The 23,109-nt window shown below is 46.4% G+C and overlaps 1 protein-coding gene across 4 annotated transcripts in view; it reads left to right on the top strand.

The window, feature by feature from the left end:
* Positions 1-23,109, top strand: part of ERBB4 (erb-b2 receptor tyrosine kinase 4) — a 552,534-nt gene that overhangs the window by 219,293 nt on the left and 310,132 nt on the right. The gene's annotated exons all lie outside the window — the stretch shown is intronic.

Here is a 23,109-nt window from a genome sequence, read left to right on the forward strand (position 1 = left end):
CTGTGTTGGAGCTGGAGCCAGGTGGGACTTTGGGTTTTGGGAAAAGGTCGAGCCACCTGAAGCCTTTCTCTGCCCACCTGTAGACACAGGCGTGGTGCAGCTTAACGTGCACATGCCACACTCAGGGAGGGTAAAAGGAGTGGCTGTCTTGTGTCTCTGGACCAGGACAGCTCTTTGCCTCAGCTGCTTTAGGCACCCTCCACCTTGCTCCTAAACCATCAGATGGAGCAACAGCACATGAGAAGTCAGGCGGGCAGCTCCTGGCAGGCATGGTACCTGTGGATGGACTGGAGCTGCCTCAGCAAACACTGAGCCACGTGCAAGTTTGCTCAAAACTGTTTCCATCAAAGGAAGTGTACATTATTTATGATTCCATTTTCCTCTCTGTTTGGAGAGCATTTATCAAATCAATCAGAGAATTAATTAGGTCATTATTATTTTTTCATTATTTGCCTAAGCCTCGGTGTATTTACCCTACACAAATAAAAAGGCCACCAGTACATGGGATCAGGAGCTTGAAATAACTACTTTCCTCCCCATACTTCAGGGGAGGAGCCTGAGAGTGGCTCTGCAGTATGACAGCTGGCAATGAAGTTGTGATCTGTAAGAAGTGATGGGATGCTGTCAAGTGTCGTTTGTCATCTCTGTCTTGAACGAGGTGGGCTCTGTTCTGTGCTGTTGGATGGGCAGAGTAATTTTGGGCCCCATTTCACAACTGAGACACCAACAAGTTATAAATCAACACATACGAAAGGCTCCAGGCAGCTGTGACCCCCCCCAGCTTAACCCTTTTGCACGGGCTCCCTGCATCTTTGTTAGTGTCCCCTCCCACATCTGGTGTCACCTCCACCATCTTCTTGTTGTGGTTGGAGCATTCCCAGAGCAATGCCAGCCACCATTCCTCTGGTCTTTCCTCAGAAACAGGCTTGGTTTTTCAATTCAGACCGACTCATTTGGTGATTTTGCCAGGACGAGCACGGCAGTGGGTGGCCTGGCTGGCTACCGGGCTTGGGGGCTCAGAGGAGTGGGGACAGTGCTATTCCTGGCACCACTTTTGCCACGGTGGCCATGCCTACAGACTCTCTGTCAGCACACGGGTCCTGTAGTTTGGGATTCGCTGCTTCCTGACCTGCCTGACAGGGAGAGGAGATATTCCTGCAGGGTGGTGTTACCTCAGGGGCACAGGGAGCTCCCTAGCCTGGGGGGGCACCGAAATGGTGCTTCCCATTTCCCATGCGTGGGAGCTCCTGGGCCAGGAGCTGTGGATGGACGAGAGCAGGTGAGGATAAGGGGTTTGGGGGAATTATGGCAGAGCTCTGTCTGGTTGACTTAAACTGTTGGACAAAACCCAGTGGTTCCAAACATGTTTCAAGAGCATCCCAAGGTGAGGAGCCAGAATGGCTGAGAATTTTCCAAGACCACAGCAGGACAGGGGGATTGTTTGGAGTAGGATACTGCATGACCTCTGCGCCCCACCTCATTTACTCCGTATGGGGCTTATTTGCAAGTAACTGTTTGGTTTTGTTCTTCCAGCTGCTTGGAGTGTTAATGAAAACGCTTTGCAGTGCGATTTTCCTCCAGGTGACCCAGCTATTCTGAAAAGCACTAAGGGCCACTGAACAAAAGTGTATAATGTATAATTAATGCAATAATTGTATAATTTCATTCCCCTTTTCATCAAAGTTGCTGTACACAGTGCATGTATTAAATATGACTACAGTGCTGTTTCCCAAGACAACTGCTGAAGATGAGTTAGGAAGTTCTCAATAGGCCATTCCATTTAAACATTTTCTTTGCAAAATAAATACAGGCTGTCTTGTGAATAAGAATGAGATTAGCTGAAGTCATTAATTAGTATGACTTTTTAAAAGGAAGCTGTAAATGGAATAATTTACCACATACAGCATCTTAATTTTCTTCAGTGTGAAATATTTTTCTTTTTTTACTATTTACTCTCTGCTGCTGTTAAAATGTTGCCATTCAAGGCCTTTCATAAGTTCTGAACTTCATCTTTGGAGGGTACCCCTTGGTTTTTTTAGCTTGTGTCTTTTTCACCCGGTCATCCTGCTCCTACGTTTCGGGCAGCGGGAATATTATCCTTGTGACTGAGCCATCTTTGCCTCTCTCAGACCTTGTTCCTCTAGGATAGTTTCCCATCACCAGAGGGTTCAGCTGGTAGTCCAGAGCTCAGTGTCTGAGTTTTGACGTGCAGTTATCTAATAGATTAGAAAAAGAGATTGCAGGGCTGGAGATCTCTGAAGGAAGGAGAGCTCGGTATTGCCACGATTGTCTCCTGGCCTGTGAGCATCATGTAAAAATCCTGGCAGCGACCTGGAGACCTGAAATCCTGAAAAGGGGCACAGAAGAGCTTTGCATCAGTTGACCTCATGTTTTGTTTGTCTTCATTATGCAGTTCAGTTTGGAAACTGTTAAGATGCGTGTTGTAGGGAGATCAAAAAGATCCTTTTTGTTGGGTGGAAGGGGTTAAACTGAAGTTTAAGAAGAAAACTTTTGAGGAGTTGTTTCATCAAGAAATTGAGAAAGATGAAATTAAGATGGTTTAGTCTCAGAGCTTTTCTCGAAGGCTTGGAGCAATTTGTTTAAACACTGATTTTAAGATTTATTTTTCCTACCTTTTTTTTTCCTTTTCCAGTGGTGTGATTTTCATTCCTTGTCTGGCGTGCCTGTTAATTTTGCACGCTATCACAAGCCTAATTCTTCTCTGTTTCAAATGAATATCATATAAATTAATTGCCATATGATTACCATGTAATTACATTGTGACTCATGACAGTTTAGACAAAGTATCATAGCTGCATTTTAAGAAGTGATAAATGTTTGACTAATGTGTCAGAAAAATGTAAATATATTGTGATTATTGTGGCACTGTTAAACACATTAATTCTCTCCCTAGTTTCTGCAAGCTGTCAATCATGCTGTGGCAAAGAGCAGTCAATCAGACTTCCTAAATTTATCTGTTTTTAGGCAACATTTAGCATTTTGGGAAGATTTTTGCACCAAAGGCCACGGAGGAGGGAGGTGGCCTGAGTGGCAGTGCAGGATCATCCACGACACTCTGGAGACACCTGTATTTTCCAAGTCAGCTGCTTATTAAATAAATCTCCCAAGTTCTATCTTTAGTTGAAAAACTGGGAGTTTTTTTCATCAAATTAACTAAGTTGCTGTTCAGTAAGTCCTTTGGTCAGTGTGAGCGGACAAAAACCCTTTTACTATCTGCTCTGAGGTGTCAGGCAGGCTCCTATTGATGGCAGAAACGTGTTTAGCATCGAGTTCCTCACAGCAGTGTCTTCAGTTTAAATGGCTCTGAGGTCTTCAGGGTATTAGGAAACTGAGCAGCCAACCCCAGGAGGCTACTGAAAGGCAGATAGCGGGTGTTTGCTCTCAGTTCTGAATGCCATCACCACTGATCTGGTCTTATCACTCAGAGGGAAGTGTCCCAAGCGAGACAGCAAGATTACAAGAGAGCACGTTGCTGTTTTCCAGCTTTCTTTCGTGCCTGGCTGTCAACACCACACCAAAAGCTCAGGGTAAATCAGGGTTACCCCAGCCACGCAGAGAGCTGCTGGGCTGCTGCAGGCGTTTGGGCTGGGAGCTCACAAGTCTTGTCCTCTTCTGGCCCTGTTTAGAGAAAAGCTCTGAGGCTAAACCACCTTAATATCATCTTTCTCAGTTTCTTGATGGAACAACCGCTCAAAAGTTTTCTTTTCCAACTTCGGTTTAACCCCTTCCACCCAACAAATAGGATCTTTTTGATCTCCCTGCAACACGCATCTTAACGGTTTCCAAACTGAACTGCATAATGAGGACAAACAAAACACGAGGTCAGCTAATACCCAGCTCTTCTGTGCCCCTTTTCAGGTTTCCAGGTCGCTGCCAGGGCTTACGTGATGCTCACATGCCAAGAGACAATCATGGCAATACCTGCTCCTGCCTTTACAGCATGTCCCTGTGTTTCTTGAGTCACTTAGAAGGGTGTGGAAAAGCTTCAGGGGCAGATCTGATCACAGCCCAACACCCTGCCTCGATACTGTGCCCTAGGGTTCGGTTTTGTCTGGATTAGCAGCGTAGTTGCTGACGTTTTGCCAACTAAATTAAGCAGACATTAGTTGAAATGATCAATTGAACTGAGCCAACAGGACAATGTCCTCTGCTCATTTAAGGTCCTGCTAGGAGCAGACTAGTAGCAGCTGACAGCAAAGAAATAGGCAAATCCATTTAAAACCAAGTAAGCTGTGGAGCTGGTGAGGAGAGGAAGGGCGAGGGAGGTGTTTCTAGTGGGTTTACAAGCTGGAAATCATCAGCCCTGTGGCTTAGGATCCCCTTCCTTGATGCTGAGTGACAGCTGAGTCACTCATCCATCTCCCATGGGCCCTGAAAGGCAGGGACTCTGGCTGGCAGGGCTGCAGGGAGCTACTGAGCGTGGAGGCATTTCCCAGCCACCCATCTGCAGCCCTTCAGCTGGAAAACAGTGTCCCCATGCCCTACAAACCCACCTCTAAAGGAGCTGTGTCCAGTCTGCGGCCGCAGTAAAGTTGCCCTACTTCTGGGAAGGGTGAACTTCAAAAGCCTGGCAGAGCTTGGTTAAGTTTTAACAGCGATTTCTTTCCTCTTCTTCCTTGCTCTCCTTTATTAGCTGAGAAAAGTGGGGAAGAAAATAAATTGGAGGACTTGGCTAATGCAATGTGTGACATTAGAAATTACCTTAATAATGAAATGCATGATTAGACCGATTAGAGAAGCAGGATGGAAATGCTGTGCGTGTAGGTAGTGCATGCTTAGCATACACAGCCTCTAAAAACAGGGCTGATAACCATCAGGGAGGCAAGAGAATCACTCTGTTTCCTCTGCTCCGGAACTCTGGTTTGATGGTCTTTGCTGTGGCCAAAGCCAGGTCACCTTTGTCCTTCTGACTTCAATTATTTTTTCTCTATGCCTTTGAGGAAAGACACTGCTGCTTTCAGTGAGCAGAGTGAAAATGAGCATTTTCTAACAAACTGCCAGTCCTTCCTACTACATCTAAATGTGGTGTATAACTCTGGGAAGGCTTACACCATATGCTGTGATTGATGCCGTGGATATGTGACCACAGCCACGTGTGCTGGAGCTATGTACAGCAGTGGTTCGCTTGAAAATGGGAATATTGACATGTTTGTAAAGGATGTACATGTGAATCCTATGGGATAGCAGCTTATGTGTCCCATCCCTCTAGGATCACCCCTCTCAGCAAATCTCTCCTTCAAAAAAAAACCCCCAAAACCTAAGGATTTTGTGTCTTTGCAAACTGAAAACTATTTTTTTTTCTTTTTTTTTTTGTCTCTGAGGGGCTGAAAAATAAAACCACTCTATTCCAGCCAGCTCTTTTCACACGACCCTGTGTGAACACAGCAGCGCTATAGCTGTGGTAAATGATGTTGAAATGCAAGAAAAAGCTGTAAAAGTTAATTCAGTGAGGTGTGCTGGGTGGATTTTTTAACAGTGTTATTAGCATGCATGATATAAAAACCACTATACTTCTCACTGTAGGAAAGACTACAAGTCTTTGAGGAGAAAAATTAAAATCTGGGGCAGTTTCTGACATATCCCTTTGTAAAAAATTTGAGTGTTCAGGGTGTACAGCTAAGCATTTTTTACAGTGCTCCTGGAGACGCATGTTTTCTGGCCTGCCACTTCTGAATATTACCTTTTCCTTACCTGGTGGTCCCAGTTTTTGTGCAAACTTTGTTACTCTTCTCACATGGGTGAGAAGAGAGTCAGAGCAAAGTTTTGCTTGCAGACCTCTTTGTCCCCAGGCAAGCACAAGTGTCATTTTTGTTAGAGCCACCACGCCGGTGGGCAGAGGCAACATTTCTGCTGTTTTTTCTCTGGGAAATCGTGTAGCACTTTGGATTCTTCCTCTTGCCTCGTGATACAGGGCACTGTCAGTTCTCTTTTTGTTTTCCACTCCTGCAGTTCCGATCTCGGGCGTGTGCTGGTATGTTCTCCTTGAGGGCTGTTCTGCAGATAGCTGGGGGTTAAGCATAACCAGGCATAAACAAAGATGCTGTGTTGGGTAATAGGATATTCAAGGGCCTCGTTTCAGATTGATGATGATGAATGGAAGAAGGGTTACAGGATAGAATAGGCGTGGGAGTCCGCTTATCCACAAGAAAATACTTGACGGTAGAAAAGTAGGGAATTAAAAGTAATTTGCCTACCTCAAGTACTGTACTTTCTGTATGAGAGCTATTAATTGTTTAAAGAGAGGGAATCGAAATCATACTGCCTTTTGGCACAATAGGACGTGGTCTGATTTTACCCATTAGCGTATAAGCTTGTCAGGAGGAATGCTGGTTGGGGGCACTTGGGCTGGGGTATGAGGAGACAGGTTCAAAGAGGTGCCAAGTGCCTGGCTATTGGCTTTATTAAGTGGAATGTTTTGCTTAAAACCTTGCCCAGAAGCTTCCAGGTTTAAAGTAAGTCTTGTCGTGTGTGTGTGTGTGTGTGTGTGTGTGCGCACCTCTGGGAGTCCACAGACGTTTCACTTGCTTCAGGAGCTCTGGGTTGGAATTCAAGTCTGGCAATGCCAGGAAAAGGTGACCCTGCAGTTCTAGTTTCCCTCTCAAGTCTGCAGCATGGTGCATTGCAATTCCTGCAGCACAGTTATTTTTCCTCTCGGTTTTCCCCTGTGCCTGGCCAATGCCAATTGCACACTACAGTGAATCCTCATATTGCTGCCCTTCCTGATCTTCCATTGCCCAGCCTTCTGTTCAGAAATACTTCTGTCCAAGAAAACAGGTGCATCTTGAAGACATGCATTTTCAATGCTTATTTCCCAGATACATTTGTTTGTATGCGAGTTGCTGAGGATTTAGGCAGCCTTGGTACCGTGGCTTTGCTGTGCCCTGGCTTAAAACTTGCGTGTCCCCTGGGCAGAGACCCCTCGAGCTCAGGCTCTGGTGTTGGTGACTGTCGTGGGGTGACCCTGGCTGGACTCCAGGCACCCACCAAAGCCACCCTCTCTGCAGGTGGACGGGGGAGACAAAATAGAACGAAGTTCCACAGTTGAGATAAGGACCAGGAGAGATCGCTCACCAAATACCCTCACAGGCAAAGCACACTTGAGTTAAGAGATTTGAATTGAGTTTATTACTGACAAAGTCAGAGCAGGATAGTGAGAAGTAAAATAAAACCTCAAAAACACCTTTCCCCCGCTCCTCCCTCCTTCCAGCTCTACCTCTTACCCCAGTGATGCAGGGAGACAGGAGTTGGGGTTATGGTCAGTTCATCACCTGTGGTTTCTCAGGGAGAGGAGTCCTTCCCCTGCTCCGCTGTGGGGTTCCTCCCTCAGGAGACAGTTCTCTGTGAACTTCTCCACCATGAGTCCGCCTCACAAGCAGCAAAACGGTGAGAACTGCTGCAATGTGAGTCCATCCCACAGGCAACAATTCTCCCAAAACTGCTGCAGTGTGGGCTCCCCTCTCCATGGCTGTCCCACAGGGTCACAGCCTCCTCTCAGGCATCCCCCTGCTCTGGTGTGGGGCTCCTCCACAGGCTGTGGGTGGATCTCCGCATCCCTGTGGATCCCCATGGGCCGCTGGGCTACAGCTGCTTCACCACGGGCTGCAAAAGAATCCCAGCCCTGGTGCCTGGAGCACCTCCTCCCCTCCATCTGCCCTGGCCTTGGTGTCTGCTGAGTTGTTCTCCTCACGTGTTCTCACTCTGCTCTTGTCTGGCCGCAATTACAGCTGCACCGTAACTTTTTCTGCTTTCTTCTCAAAAATCTGTTATCCCAGAGGCATCACCACCAATTGCAATTGGCCCGGCTTTGGCCAGCGGCACATCCATCTTTGGAGCCACCAGGGACTGGCTCTGGCAGGCACGAAGGCAGCTTCCAGCAGCTCCTCACAGACGCCACCCCCATGGCTCTCCCACTCCCAAAGGTTGGCCATCGAGCCCACAGCAGTGTCTGGTGTTTGCAAACCCAGCTCCGTGTGAGGTTGAGCGTTCCCCGCCGGGGCCGTGTCTGGGCTGGGAGCGCAGGCGCTGCCGCCTTCTGCCGGGGCTGCGGGGCCGGGGCGCAGACGGGCGGGCTGGACACGTCCAGAGTCTCCAACCCACGCAGCAAGGCTCGCAAGGGACCATCTGTCACTGCCCACAGCCCTTTCCCTCTGAAGGCAGGAGGGATTTAAACAATCAGAGGACGTAATTGCTCGGTTACTCGTCCAAGCTTCGCCCGGCAGTCGCTGCTCAGCCCGGCCCTGTGTGAGGCCTGGCTTTCTCCAGCCACGGGGGCTCTTATCTTCTATTTCTGCTCCTTCCTCTGTTTCTCTGGGGTCTTTGAATCCCCCCGCCTGGTCCCCCCACACACCCAGGACACGGCCATGCCTTTTGTTCCCGTGGCATCTGCCATGCTGCACTCGCTGGCCCGGTTGCTTTTCCCGTTTATCCCAAAGGCGGGGCAGCGTTCTTCCCCACTGGTTTTAGCATTTACTGTCTCCCAGCCTCCTTGTGGGCCCTGCAGCAGGAGCTGGGAGCTCTGGTGTTTGCCAGGGTGTGCTGCCTCACAGACTGAGAGGGCCGTGAATTCCTTTGCCTCAGAAAACAGCCATGTCTGGCATGCTGCTGAGGCCTTGATCTGACGGAAATCGTGCTGGAGGTGACTCTCAAGATGGTTGAGATTCTTTTCTGTGTTTGTTTTTTTTTTTTTTCTGTAAAGGAAGAGATTTCTTCTTACTAAGTCTACAGAGATGTTGATGGGCTGTGAAAAAAAAATCCCTTTGCATGGCAGGAGTGAAGAATCCCCCCCCCCTCATTTCCCATGTTGGTTGTTGGAAGGAATTGTTCACAAAGAAGTAAACAGGGTCACTGTTGGCAGTTTAACTTACTTTATTCCTCAGTTACAGCTTTACAATAGGAGGTGAAAGCCATTTCAACATTACTTCTGTGGATTTTTGTCTCAGGACTGACCATATGAATATATACGTGCCGTCCTTGGAAACTATTAACTTATTTAATCTTGGAATGGGTCTGCCGTGGTGCTTTCTTGCTTGACAGTGGCCCACGTGAAAGGAATGGTAACATGACCAAGAAACCCAATTCCAGCTACAGGAAGGAGTCATAGCCAGGACAATAAGAGGAGGAAGAATTGGCAGAAGGATGCATTCCATTTTGCCCGTTTTCACATCTGCTGTAGTTGCCAGCTAATGCAGGTGAAGCAGAGCAGGTGCAGGTGGTGCATCCAGGGTGAAAGCCATAAAAAGCTTACTGTTTTCTCAGGATTCTTTTAGTGTGAACCACGAGATTTTTTCCAAATTGTTTTTCCTTTTTTTTTTTTCCTGATTTTATCGGGTGTCTAACAGCCTCAGTCCCAAAACTAGCCATATTAACTCCATACTATATAAATACTTTCTAGAACCACAAAAAAAAAATGCACATACTGATTTTGTTTGGATGTATTACAACCCCTGCCCTAACACTGGGCACGGAAATTCTGCCCAAACCGAATGATTTCTGGAATTTCAGTAAATACCTCTGGGTGCTGAAGGCTCGATCTGCTGCCAGTATAATTTAGCTGAGCTTGACTGATACTGTGCAAGGTTTAATGTGCTAAGCAGCTGGTGTTTCTTGGTGCTGGCATCCCACAAACACAGCCTTCAGTGTGATTTCAGAGGGAGCAGAGGCCCTGCGCTTCTGTGAGTATTGACAGTGTGCGCCCAGGTTTTTCCTGAGTGCTGTGTCAAAGGGTTAAGTAAATACAGAGGCACATTTAATCCTGCAACCTGTGTATTTGAAGAGATCATCCTTGAAACTACCACCAAGTTCACCAGGAGCAAAATCCACAGCTTTGTGAAATTCAGTGGAAAATTGGCTTCAAGGAGCATTAACTCAGGTTCTCAGTGAATGTCTTTCTTCTTGATTAAGAGAGAGGGGGAAAAAAAAGGAGAAAGAGCACCTTTAGATACTAAAGTCACTTTTTTACTTTCCCTGCAAGTTTGAATTTCTCCACTACCTGGACTATTTTACTATTTTATTTATTGATACTGATAGAGAGGTAGGTTTAGGCTTAATTCTAGGCTCCAGATGGTTTTTAGAAGGTGATCACGTTTACAGCCCTGAGATTTGTGCGTGGCTGTCTCCTCTTCCAAGCCTTACATCTCAACCCCGCTCGTTCAGATGTGGAAATTCTGTGGAATTTCACAGTTCCCGTGAAGGAAAAGATCTTTTTCTGCAAAGCCTTTAGCATTATTTCCATGGGAAATGGCAGTGTGCTTTCCCTCAGCACCCAGGCATGCACGGAGGGGTCACGGCCAGCTCTGCAGCCTGCTCTATCTTGGGGACTTCGGAGAGGGGCATTTTTCCTCCACTCCTCCAAGATCCAGTGGGGCCACACTTCTCCCACTCTGCCAGCAGGGCCGAGAGCCCCAGAATATCAGTAATGGTGTGGTGAACCCAAATGGCAGCTCAGCTGAGGGTTGGAAGCGAGAAGTGATGCTTTTGAATCACTTTGGCCCATTTTATCAGATCATTCTCTATTAGGGGATCTGAAGAGGAGAATTCTTGCTGCTCTGGGTCTGTTCAGTGTTGGAGGATCATTTGAAAACGCAAAAGACCCTCTGGTTGCTCCGCTTGGAGCCCAGAGCCCCTTCATGGGTGCCTGTTATATCCTCCTCCCACCACGGTGCGGGAGAGACAGGCTCTGCGGCTCCCTGGCTGCTCTGGATTGGACTCGCTTGATGCTGCGCGTGATAATTTTATTTTAGGCACCATAGTATGGCCATGTGTTATTTTGTAGGAGCAGCACTGTGTCATCCAGCTGGTGGCTTTTTGTTTGGCTTTTCCTTTGCAAAGACAAGCTTTAAACTCAGCTTTTACAGTAATGCAGGAACATCAGCAAAGTGCACCAAGGCAGGATTTGCCCTTCCCATTGCTCTGTTCCTGTGAGGAGCACACTGCTAAGGTGTGCAAACCCTGTTTTTCATTAGGAACTGGAAAAATCGATCTTGTTTTAGCAAAAAAAAGGAGCTGTTCACTTGAAGAGAGGTTTAGGCTACCAAAACCTTAGTAAGTGTGGGTACCAGTGAAGGAGAAGAGCATGAGTAAACACTTGTTCCATCATTTCTGTGCATGCTTAGTTTTCAGCTCACTTGTGTTAAGCTTTTCAGCTTTTGCATCTGCTGTGTTATTTTGCTTTCATTTTTTAAAGTGTTCTGTGTACATCTAAACCCACGTGAGGATGATCTGTTTTCTCCTTTTGATTCTTTCCGAGGCAATAAGACATCTGGCTGCTCCTGGTGTGAATTATCAAGTCTCATTCTTTTAACCCCCCTCATCACTTTATTTGTAAAGTGCTCACCCGCTGAGATACCAGGGGCCATGTGCAAACAGTTTGAAGCAACATTGGGAAATAAATGGCATGGGCAAAAAATGATGGGATGCTTTTTAAAGCGGAAAAGCTGTGAGTGCTGAAAAAGGCATGTTGGGGAGTGTGGGAGAGAGGTCAGATCAGTCCAGAATTGCTGCAAAGCCCAACGCTGACCCTTCTTCCAAAAATCAAGTGTAAAGTTCAGCTCTTCCTCCCTGGGTGGTGACCCCAGCAGGCACTGGTGATGCCTTAAGTTTCAGCTTTCATGTTTTTCACATTCTGTGCTGCCTAGGGGTGTAGTTCTGAGCCTCATATTAAGTGTTAGTGAGCTCTCTTCACAGAGTAGGGAGACAAAACAAATCCTTTTCCTGCTGAAGACCAAGGACAACTTTCAGGCCCAAAAGCACAAACAATAGTGGACTGAAGAAAGGAACAAGAAGGATGGGACCTCACAACCTGAAGCTGTAACTGGACGATTAAACCCCAATACGCAAATAGACCAAAACTTATAACAATGTAAAACTTCTTAACCAGGCAACCATTTTTGTGACCATTTTTAGTCCGCCTTGGGTGTAGCCCTGCTCAGGCCCTGTCCTGCCCAAGGTGTATCCTCGCGGCCTTTCAATAAATATCTGCTTTATTCTCTAGCTCAGTTCAGTCTCTGTTCCAGGTCAGCCTTCCCAAAGCATCGTTGGGATGTGCCCTTAAATCTTCTCCTGGATTTGGCCAATGCTGTAAGAAAATCCACATCCCTGACCATTTGTAAGAGCAGGACCCCAGCATTGCTGGGGTGATGATCACCGCAGGAGGAGACTGGAAAGCTTTCAAAAACTGAGCTGCCATCCCTGGGAATGTTCAAGGCCATGCTGGATGGGGCTTGGAGCAACCTGGGATAGTGAAAGGTGTTCCTGCCCAGGGCAGGGGGTGGGACGAGGTGATCTTTCACGTTCCTTCCAACCCAAACCCTTCTATAATTGTTGTGGAGGCAGCTAGTGGGGAGACCTTTGCACGAAGGCACTGGGTGCCCTGGTGTTCAGCTCTGCCTGTGCCAGCTCCCTGTGCCAGGACAGTCTCTCTGGGAGCTCTGCTAGAAGTGAAGTTGTGGTGCTAAAGCCTGGCTGGCTGAGGCACGTTTGTTGCTCGTGTGAAGTCCTTGGAGGAAGCGTAAGGATGGAGGCTGGGCCAATGAGCTGTCTGGATCATTTGTTTGTGTGCCACCTATGCCAAATGGCTTTTTTTGGGAAGAGCCCTGCCAAAAAAAAAAAAAAGGCCCGAAACAACATCCTGCTGCCAAGATGTTCAACTCTCTGCGCTCGCTCCAGCAGATAGAGATATCCAGAAAGGGAAAGCGCTGCTGTGATGTTCCTCTTTTCCCTCGTTCATTCCAGGTGCCCAGATGGCAACACCAGCCTGTGGCTCCTTTGGGACTGGCATAGATGGAGTGACCTGCCTGTGCAGGGATGGGGCAGATCAGAGGATGGGAAGGCATCAGTCCCACATGCCTCTCTTCAGCAGTTTGTGGTCTTCCAGCACTGCTTTTGGAGTATCTCTGCAAAGAACCTTTTGGAAAACAAATAGGAGCTTTTGTAGAAAATAAGAGGGTGATAAAACAACACATCATTGATCTATGTAATTTTAAAATAGCTTAGGTGCAGGAGAGTTGCCAGTAGATGAAAAGAAACATCCACATCTGATCATAGCTTAGAGTGGCTGCAGGAGCTCAGCAGTCTGTCCCTCTGTCCAGGATTAACTCAGTTTATCCTGAGCACTGTGGGAAGCAGCACTAGCATCAAAGAGGATAAACACTGGTTTTCCTGGTGCTTTTCCATCTGACAAAGCCTTCAGACCCTCACACTCCACCCAGAAGTGTTAGGACTGGTGCAGGCAGGAGGTGCGTGAACCCCAACCCTTCCTGGGAGCAGATTCCTCACATGGAAATCTGTCCCTGCATTGGGGGGTGAAGAGCTCGGGGACAGGACTGAGGCAGGATTCAGGGGACGGATGCCAAACACCAGCAAGGGCATTATTAATAGTGAGGTGGGTGCAGGTGTTACAGAGACAGGGAGCCTTCAGCAAAGAGTCAAAGCAAATTCCTCTCTGCCAACCTTCCATCCTCTGGATGTTTATTCAGATGCCATGCATTTTTAGTAATCCTCACTGGGACAAATTTAGGCAGGTCTTTCAAGGTTTTCTTGGGCAGAGATGAAGGTAGGCGCAGCCATGAGCACTTCAAGGGCAGGTGCCTACAGGAAACGAGAAATTTTGACCAAGTAACAGCTTGAGACTGAAGTTGAGACATTTGGCTTTGCTGTGCTGGATGGCAGTGAGAAGACTCAGTGGGTAGATAAGAAGCTGAGGAATTTATTCAACATAGCAAAGGACAGATTTGATTTTAAGCACTTGTCTTTATCTTCAAATATAAATGAAGGGTTTGTGGAGCTTAGAGAAGTGGAGAAAAAACCCTGGGTAAGGGAGGTGGGTTTAGAAAGCCAGGGTTGTTTTGGGATAGACTTCTGGTCGGATGGCAGCAGCAGGCTCTGCTGTGCTCTGTTTGTACTGGGGTGCTTTGCTGATATTTCTGTGTTGCTAAATCAAAACAACTCTTCGATTACAAAGTGTTGATGGAAGAGTAACAGCCATGGCAGGAAGGTGTGGCTGAAGGGAAGTAACAATCCCAGAAGGGAAACCAGTCAGCCCAGTGCCACCTAAGACTGATGTGTCTGGTGTTCCCAGCAACGCAGGGCCGGAGACATCTCACACCTACATTCAGAAGGTTTTAGCCAGGAGGGAGAGGGTGAAGGCTGTACAATGATACGAGTTGCTTGAACTGATTGAAAATGAAATGGACAATTTTCAGCGACAAAAATCAGGGGAGAGGACAAAGCAAATGAGTCCTACAGGACCAACTAATAATCAAGATAAATGCTGAAGTCTCCACAACATTATTGTGTACTGTGCCGTGTTTGTTAGATTTCTGAAATGCCCTGAGAATTTCCCGGTGCTGCTGTCTGGGTTGAGTCAGACTTCTCGAATACTCACAGTGAGGTTATTATCTAGGCTTTCCTTTAAGGTGCTAAAGAAAAAAGTGCAAAAAATGCTTATGATTTTTTTCACTGAGGTGTAAAATAAATAAATATGAGGATAAAATGTGTTTTGAGGGGTTTAGCCATTTTCTCCTGGTTAACAGGATCTTGTGCTATGGCTGGGAAGTGTTTTGAAGGAGTAATTAATAATTCATTTATTTTTTTACACAAATATTTCTCTAACACTTTCCTATTCTTGTTAGCTTTTGGAAAACAAACTCAGTTTGAACTTGAGGGAGGAGAAGTTTGAAATATTTTGAACAAATTAACTTCTCCTAGGACCTTAACTACCATGCTCTCTCAGAATTTAAAATCAAATCTGTGAATAAAGCATATGAGGTCCTCTTTTTAAAATGAAGCAAAAAAAAAAAAAAAAACCAACCAAAACCCAACCTCTGAAGCAGACCAGAGAAAAAGAAGACAATAGTGCTTGGAAAGCAACCTCTTGGCAAAGAGGAACAAGAGCAGTGGAATAATTTAATTGCTCATCAGCTAATTATACGGTATTATAATGTTAATGTGTCTTCATCATGACAATGTAATAGGTATAGATTGAAGCATATGAAAAAGAAAGTGTTGATGCAGTAATTATAACTAAGAGCAGAGCTGTTAGAGTAATTATAGCGCTTCATCAGGTAATTAACGTATTGTTCAACTTGAGATGGAGAACAAAGAGTGAAGAAGTTAAATATTGAAGGACATGCCTTCCCTGCTCCCCAGCTCCCTGCGCTCTCCGCAGGAGGTGATACTCCGTATTGATACTGTTATTTTCTTATTTCCTTGGACATCTTTTATTGAGTGGGGGAGTGGCTGCCGGGGTGCTTGCAGCCAAACAGGCCAGCAGCCTGGCAATAGTTATTTTAAGCTTCTCTTAGTTTGGAAAGACAGGTGTCTGCCAGGGAAAAGCTGGGGCTTCCCTCGGAATGGAGGATGTAAACCCCCTCCCTCTGAATTATTACAATTTTGAAAATTATAAGGCAAAGATATGGGAATAGGAATAACAAGTCTTTACCAGGAATATTAAAAATGTAGTAGTACAAAAAAAGCAATCAAACCGAAAAGAAAACACTGAGAGAGTCAGAACACGACCTGACACCCTGTTGGTCAGGGTGTTGGTAGCAGTCCCATTAAGTCCTCCTGGAGTGACAGATGTGGTTGTGTTGGAGCAGAGATGATCCTGTAGAAGGGTCCAGTGGTGATGAGATTGGTCTGGTCTTCTTCTGGGAATCCAGTGCAAACAGGCCGTCCTGGTGTTCTGAATCCCAGGTTTTATCCAGGTAGGAATGTTTGGAGCATCTCCCAATGGGCTGATGTAAGTGTATCAGCCATGCAGTGAGCCTCGAGGGCCCATGAACAGCAGATATCCCCTGGAGGGAAGATGGGTGGTGGAAAAGATAAGAACATTGCTCCACCTGGTTTTAACAGCTGCCCGTTAACAGAAGGTGCCCGCCCTCATCCCCCAGAGCTGTGAGGAATAGAAGAGATAAAGAAAGAAACACCTCCCCAACCAGTTTCAACAGATGGGAATCGAATACCTCTTGCATTGAACCCAAGAAAAAGCTGTTTATGCTGAAGACCCTCTGGACCCTCCTTGCTGCAGAGGCAGTCAAGGTGCAGATGGGTGTCTGGCACTAAAGGGCAGCAGATGCTGCTGCAAATTGACCTGTGGTCAAAGACACTGATACAGCACGGGCAGAACTGATGCACAGGAGAGGTCCTGGAGCAGAGAAACCACCTGAAATTGAGATTGGTTTCTCCTGTCCACCTGCATGGCTGCGGGGTGCCAAAGGCATCCCTGCCTGGGCACAGCCCTGCACTTGTGCCGCCCACCCCTCGCTCCTGCTGCCCCAAATCCCTGTGGGAAAGCAGCACTGGCCTGGCTCTCACAGCTCCCAGGCTGAGGGTTCTGCTTATTTGGATCAAATCCAACGTGTCCTCCAGTCAGGCCTCCCGTGGGGAAGGTGCCTGGCTGCCCCTGGCACATCCCTGCCTGCACCATCACTGGGGGGAACCACTGGAGGACTGATCAGGGTTTTCATATTGATCAGTGTTCCAAAGAGAGATGTGGGGTCTGTCCTGCCTGTGCAATTTGACTCAGGCTCTAGGAAAAACCTGCTGAGGATCAAGGAACAGTGCTCGAGAGGGGGTGATGTATCTGGGTTTGATTTTTCATTTGCTGGTGGAGCAGACGAGGTTGTTTTAAGTTTTGTACAAAGCTAATAAGGAAGCCCTTGTATCTCGGGCAGCAAGTAGTTGCGACATAAACACTACTTTCAAATAGCCGGCTTTGTGTCTGAAGCCCTTCCCCCAAAAATCCCAGGAGTTTCTCTCTGTCTCCCTCTTCCCACAGGAGTGCTTAAAGTTGCTAGGCCAGTGCTGTGAACATGTGGATGCACTTAACCGTGACCATGTACTTCCATATAAGTCTGTACTGGTCTGTAAGATCTTACTCCCGTCTTGGTGGGCAGATTTTGTCAGAAACAGTCATTTTTGTCAGGGTATCTCCCAGTCAAGTCTACAGCTGAAGCATGGCACTAGCACAGGGTGGGTTTCTTCCCTGGTCCATCAGGACATCTCAGCACTGCTGCCTTTTACCAGCCTGCAATCTGCACGCCTCCCTGGAGAGCTAATTATTACTGGTGGCAGCGTTTTTTTCATTTTTGGCTGAACTTCCCTCCTTCACCTCAGCACAGTTTTCTACTGAAAACCAAACCACCTGGCAACTGATTGTCATCGTGAACAGCGTAATTTGTGATGAAATTAGGGCAACAGTGGGACTGGTTTGGTGAGTTCATTTAGTGATGTGCTGATTTGCGAGTCAGTTTGATGCCTTGCCATAGTTTATTTAAGTGTTGCGTCCCCTTGCAGGCTCTCCAGGTGCAAGGTGTGGTCTTATTCCCAGCCTAAGTGCTCAGAGTATTTGCTCAGTTAGAATCAAACTGAGTGTTAAAATTTTATTTTAAGGTAAATCACGCCATGCAGCAGGAAGGAGGATGTCGTTCTTCTGGTGAAAGGTGTAGAGACAGATACTGTACGGTAACAGGAAGGTGGCATCAGTGTAAGAAAATGGGATTTGGATGAGGTGAGCTGCAAGGAGCTTGGCTGCAAAAGCAGCCAGTGCAGAGCCCTCAGGATCATGAGCTGAAAGCACTGAAGTGCAGTAAAAGAGGGCTGAAAGAAAATTAGATTGCTGGTAGGGAAGGAATAAACCCAGAAGAGCAAAAAGAAGTATAAGGGCTAAAAGGACAGAGTTAGATAAGGGTGAGCTGAGTTCTAGGTTAAAAAAAGACATCCGGGTATCAGAGAGAAGCAGCTTTGGAGCAACCACACGATCATAAAGGCGAGTGGAATTTCAGGGTGGAGGTTGTTAAATTTATGAGGGGGATTACACGCTGCAATGGCAGCGAGAGCACCTCCCTCCACCTTGCTCCTGAGCAACCTAAGTACATCCTGCTCAGGGTTTTGGAGAGGAGTGAGAGAGAGGAGCTGGAGCTCTCGTGGCCCCAGTGGCTATGCGCTGGCATATGTGGATGCGTTCAGCCCACTCTGCCTCAGGAGTGAAGCAAATAAATGTGATTAAAGTGTCTTGTATCCTCATCTGGAATGCCGTAGTTTAGGGTCTCGATTCATTATTATTTGAGAACACAGTGTTACTAAGGTCAGGTGTTAGCAGTAGGCTGCTTTTCAGCACCGCTAACCCAACCTGGGCATTTCAGTCTGCCTGAGTGCAGCTTCAGTTACTCTTCAAAATGAATGAAAAACAGAGACCTGTGTATTTTGAACACCTCTGGAAAAAAAAAATAGCCTTAAAATACAGTTATAATGACATACTCCGTATGCAGCCAATTGTAGGCAAAATGGAATAAAGCTAGGGGATCAAAAAAGTGCATTTTAATACACTTTAATACTTTTCTAGATTGAATTTGCCATGCTCTGCAGAAAAAAACCTTTTATTGAGCAGAATGATATATTAAATTTGGTTGGGTCTTTGGTGTTAGAAGCTGGGGAAGTTTGTTCCCTGGTAAAAAGCACATTTCTCTGTCTTGAAAAGATTTAATTGTATTTCCGTGAGCACCTCTGTCACAGACGTGGAAGATGTGTTCTCTTTTAACAAGTCTGTCTGTTTAGGCTTCAGTGTGTGATATCAATAGCACTCTGGAAAAGTTCCTTTCAGTGAAGCAGGAGTGCTTAGTCTGATTGTGTGGTAATGATGGATGGATGCAGAGTATCTCCTGCTGCTTTGTGGCTGATGCTGTGCAAATAGCTCAGGACTGCTCCAGCACCACGTTTCCAGCTCATTCCCTCAAGAACTGGCACTGCTCATCTCAGTTTGAGGATCTGCTCTTAGCCTGGGGGTCCCAAAATCCCAACAGGGTGAAGCTGCCACGGCACAGCCAGCACGAGTGATGCTATTAATCCACCCACAGTGGCTCCTCTGGCTTGAGGGGATTCTTTCTGGAGGGTTGAACTCGTTGGCTTTGAAATACTCGTCATTCACAGCTTCTTTACCTCTGCGTTTCTGGTTTTGGGCCAAACCTAGCAACTGAAATGTGGGAATGAAAATAGCAGAGGTGGTTGCAGGAAACAGAAGGAGCATCAGAGGAAAGGTGGTTCTCCAGCGGAAGTCAAAAATGTGCCATGCAGGCACTAACTCCATCTCCCCAGGCAAAGCTCCTTCTTGGCCCTGATCACAGGCCCCAGACCTGGGGGTTGTATTTACACCTCTGAAAGATTTGCTTTTATACTTGAGAATACTCTGCTTGTCTCTTCAGCTTTGGGATCCTGACTGGAATTGTTTCCTAAATGAAATCAATGGTACCTTAGACTGGCAGGAACCACAGCTACCTGGGCATTGGAATTAATTTTTAGATAAATTTACCAGGTTTACTTTGGTGGCTTTTGCATCTTTTCGTTGTTGGTTATATGTTTAAAGGCGGGCTGAACAGGATTTTGCAGTCCACCTCCTCTCCACCACTTAGCCTTGGAATTATTTTTATCATTTCTCCTCTTTGTTTCAGTGGTCACTCTTTTATTGTGGTGTTCTTTATTTTGGCTTTGTCCTTGCTAGTTGTAGCCACCCTGGTTACAGGTGGAACCAGTGGTTCTGGACTGCCTGCAAACAGGAGCGTGCTGCAGCATCCCCCTGGTGTTTGCTGACCCTTTAATCCTCCTAATATTTTGCATTGCATTCTAATGCATTTGTATCTGGGGTTTTGGCCAGGGCTGCCCTGTTCAGAAGTACTTGATTTACGTTTGCAAAAGTGAATTAAGCCTCAGCCAGGTGCAGTGGCAGATGGGAAGCCCTGCCTCTCTTCTCTGTAGGTCACCTCACAGCCTGCCCCATGTCCTCTTGCCCCTTTGGAAAATGTCATCCAGCATCACCGTGGCCTCATAGTCATGTCCTCCTCCCCAGTGATGCCTTAAGTTTCAGCTTTCATGTTTTTCTGATTCTGTGCTGCCTAGGGGTGCAGTTCTGAGCCTCATATTACGTGTCACTCAGCTCTCTTCACAGAGTAGGGAGACAGCACAAATCTTTTTCCTGCTAGAGACCAAGGACAATGGTTACAAGTTTTCAGGCCCAAAAAGCACAAGGAACAGTGGACTGTAGAGAGAAAATACGAAGGATGGGACTTCATAATCTGAAGCTGCAATTGGACAATTAAACCCCAGTATGCAAAGGGACAAAAACTTATAAAAGTGTGAGATCTCGTGACTGGTCATCCATTTTGTGACCATTTTGGGTCCACCTTGGGTGTAGCCCTGGCCAGGCTCTTGTCCTGCCCAAGGTGTACCCTTAAAGGCCTTTATTAAACACTTACTTTATTCTCTAGCTCTGTCCAGTCTCTGTTCCAGATCAGCCTTCCCAAGGCATCACCAGCACCATGCACCTTTTTAATTTCTCTTCTTTTCTTGCAAGTCATCCATTCAGATTTCCTGGGAGTGGAACGGAGAGTTATTGACCGTCTTTTCATGAGCTGTTTTGAAGCAGTAAATAGAGGCAAAAGACAAATGCAGCCACATCGAGGGAAAGAAAGTTCATAATTAATATCTCACCAGAATGAAGTGTCTTTTTAAGGGCAAGAGGGGAAAGAAAAGGAGAAAGAGATATTAGCTTGACATATATCAATGTTTCAGCTGGATATATATTCTCTGCAGTTGTGACTAGCATGTGATCGACTAATAAGGGAGCACAGAGACAGCATAGAAATGAAGCCTTTGAATGAACTCTTAAAGAGATTCCATCAACTGACAGGGATGAAGATAAATCTTGGATGTCAAAGTCGTGGGAGTCATGGAGTTGCATTTCCTTGTGGTGGGGACTCTGTACTTGGAAATGAGGGTTTAGCTAACTGCTCTTAAGGACGTTATAAATGCAGTGTATTCAGTGTATGTATCACAATGCAGTGCGTAGCTCTGGTCCTCTTGGGAAGGGTTGCTCTTTGAAAAAAGGGTTGGCATTTCTATCAATGACAAGAGTAACCCCGTGTGTGGTGGGCTGTGCTGAGGGAGAGATCTCAGCCTTCAGCACACGTGTTAAAGGTATGGGAAGGCACAGGATACATTCTAAAGCTGAGACATCTGCCCCTAATTTATGTAATCATTTGACAGTGTAGGCCTGAGGCCAAGAGCAGATAAATTGCTCAGGCACTACCCAATAAGTTATGATGTGTGACTGTAGTAATTGTGGGGTCTTTTACAAGAATCCGTGTCTTGCACAAATACAATTACTGTATTTTACAGCAGTCAGTGCAAATCACGCATTTCCATGTTGCATACCGCCGTGGTATCTGATTAGCACCAAATTCAATTTGTGTTAATAAGCCTAAGGCAAAATTAGCTTGGGTACAGTGTCATTTAGCAGTATTTAGACATGAAAACCAAGTTGTTTCGTTTTGCTTTGTGTAGGTGTTCTGTAGTACAGCAAACAAGGGGACCCAGTGTGTTAGCCTGAAAGATTTTTCTCTCCAGGAAAGATGGTGTGTGTTACCAGGGAAGCTGGAGGTGCGAATGTTGACATTACAGAGGGTGTGACAGTCACAAACTTGGGACCTCTGAGCTCACAGGAAAGGGTTCAGTCAAAACAATATGAGAGTATCAATTGAATTTTTCACAGGAGTCCAAGGAGCCCATGATACAACTCAGTCATACATTTCTAGATGCCAACGGTAGTTGCCTTTTGGTGGTGTGTTGGGCTTAGGTACTTAACATGATTTAGGAAATATTATCAAAGTGTAGCCCACAACACAAAGTTGCTACAAGGGGCACTTTCCTGCTCCTGAGCTCTGAGAAATGCTGTCTTTAATTGTACCTGAGAAACCCCGTTAATGTAAGACATGATGGTTTTGTTTTGCCAAGTCAGCTGTTCCCAGGATTAGCCGTAGCTGGACCTGTGTCCACTAATACTGTGTGAGATGTCTTTTAAAAGGGTAACATTAATGCCTTTAGAGGCAATTTCCATATGCAAATCCATTGGCTGTTTGTCAACCCTCAGGGCACTGAAGCGCTCGTGTAAGGTTATTTTTTTCTTTTCCCTTTGAGCTGCCCCTCCTGATGCTTCCCAGTCCACTGCTGTACCACGCCTGATATCCTCCCTGATTCTACTGGGGGGAAAAAAGTATTTCACTGGAGCTGAGTCTTTGCTTTGGCTTTCAGGAACTTGAAGAAGTAACTTGATGTTGTGCCTCTCTGTTTATATATATACTTAATTAAAGAAAACACACTGTTACCGCCATATAAACTGTGAAGTGGCCCAAAATCTTTTTTTCCTGTGTAATGAGCACGCTGCTCTGCTTGTTTTATTAGTTATCTGCTGATTTACACTTGCTAAGGATCCAGCCTGGACCTCCTTCCAGTCAGATGGGTGTGAAACTGCCTGCAGGACCTTGATTGTCAGTAAAAAGCCAATGTTAGCAATTTTCATCAGGCAGCATGGAAATTAATTAGCCCAATTTTATGGAAATTAGCTCATTATAAATAATTTTAGTTGGCCCATTCACAAAGCACTTTACACATTAGGAGAAAAAAAAAAAAAGGAGAAAGGAAAAAGCAAAGCTCTGTGAATTGGATACCGAAAAAACTCTTTCTAAAAACAAATGCTCTTCAGCAGCTGTGCCATTGGCAGGGGAGGGGTGGCACCCGCAGATTGAGCCTCTAGACTGTGCTTTTTTCCCACTCAGTGCCTGAAAGAGCAGCAGGGAGGGATTTGTTGGGGGCTGCAGATGTCCTTGCAGAGCCTGAGGTCGCGCGTTCTGCTCCTGCGACCTTTGGGCTTGGCCGAGGGGAGGAGGAGGAGCTGGCGGAGTGGAGGTGGACATCTCCCAGGGGTGCTGGTCCTATGGCTACGAAGAAAGAAAATAGTTCAGGCACAACTGCATAATTGCAGGGGGTGAGAGCGGGTGCAGGTGCTGGAGAAGCTCTGCCATCTCCTTCCTTTGACTTTCTAGACTGTAAGGTGTCACGTTGCAAGGCAGGAAGGGCACCTGAGTTCCGAGTGATCTCCTCTATGTGGGGGTCTGTCACTGCCCCAAAAGGTCCCATGGATCAGCTTGACCCTGTGAAATCTCCAGGCAGTCCAGACCAGACAATCCTGGGGCTGCAGTGCTTTGATCCCCATCTTTTTTAAGGATTTCTTGGTTCTGAGGAGTGTCTAGCACAACCTCTGTC

The sequence above is a fragment of the Chamaea fasciata genome, unplaced genomic scaffold (assembly GCF_029207755.1).
Source record: "Chamaea fasciata isolate MVZ Bird 193981 ecotype frontalis unplaced genomic scaffold, bChaFas1.0.hap1 SCAF_8, whole genome shotgun sequence".
Taxonomy (NCBI): Eukaryota; Metazoa; Chordata; class Aves; order Passeriformes; family Sylviidae; genus Chamaea; species Chamaea fasciata.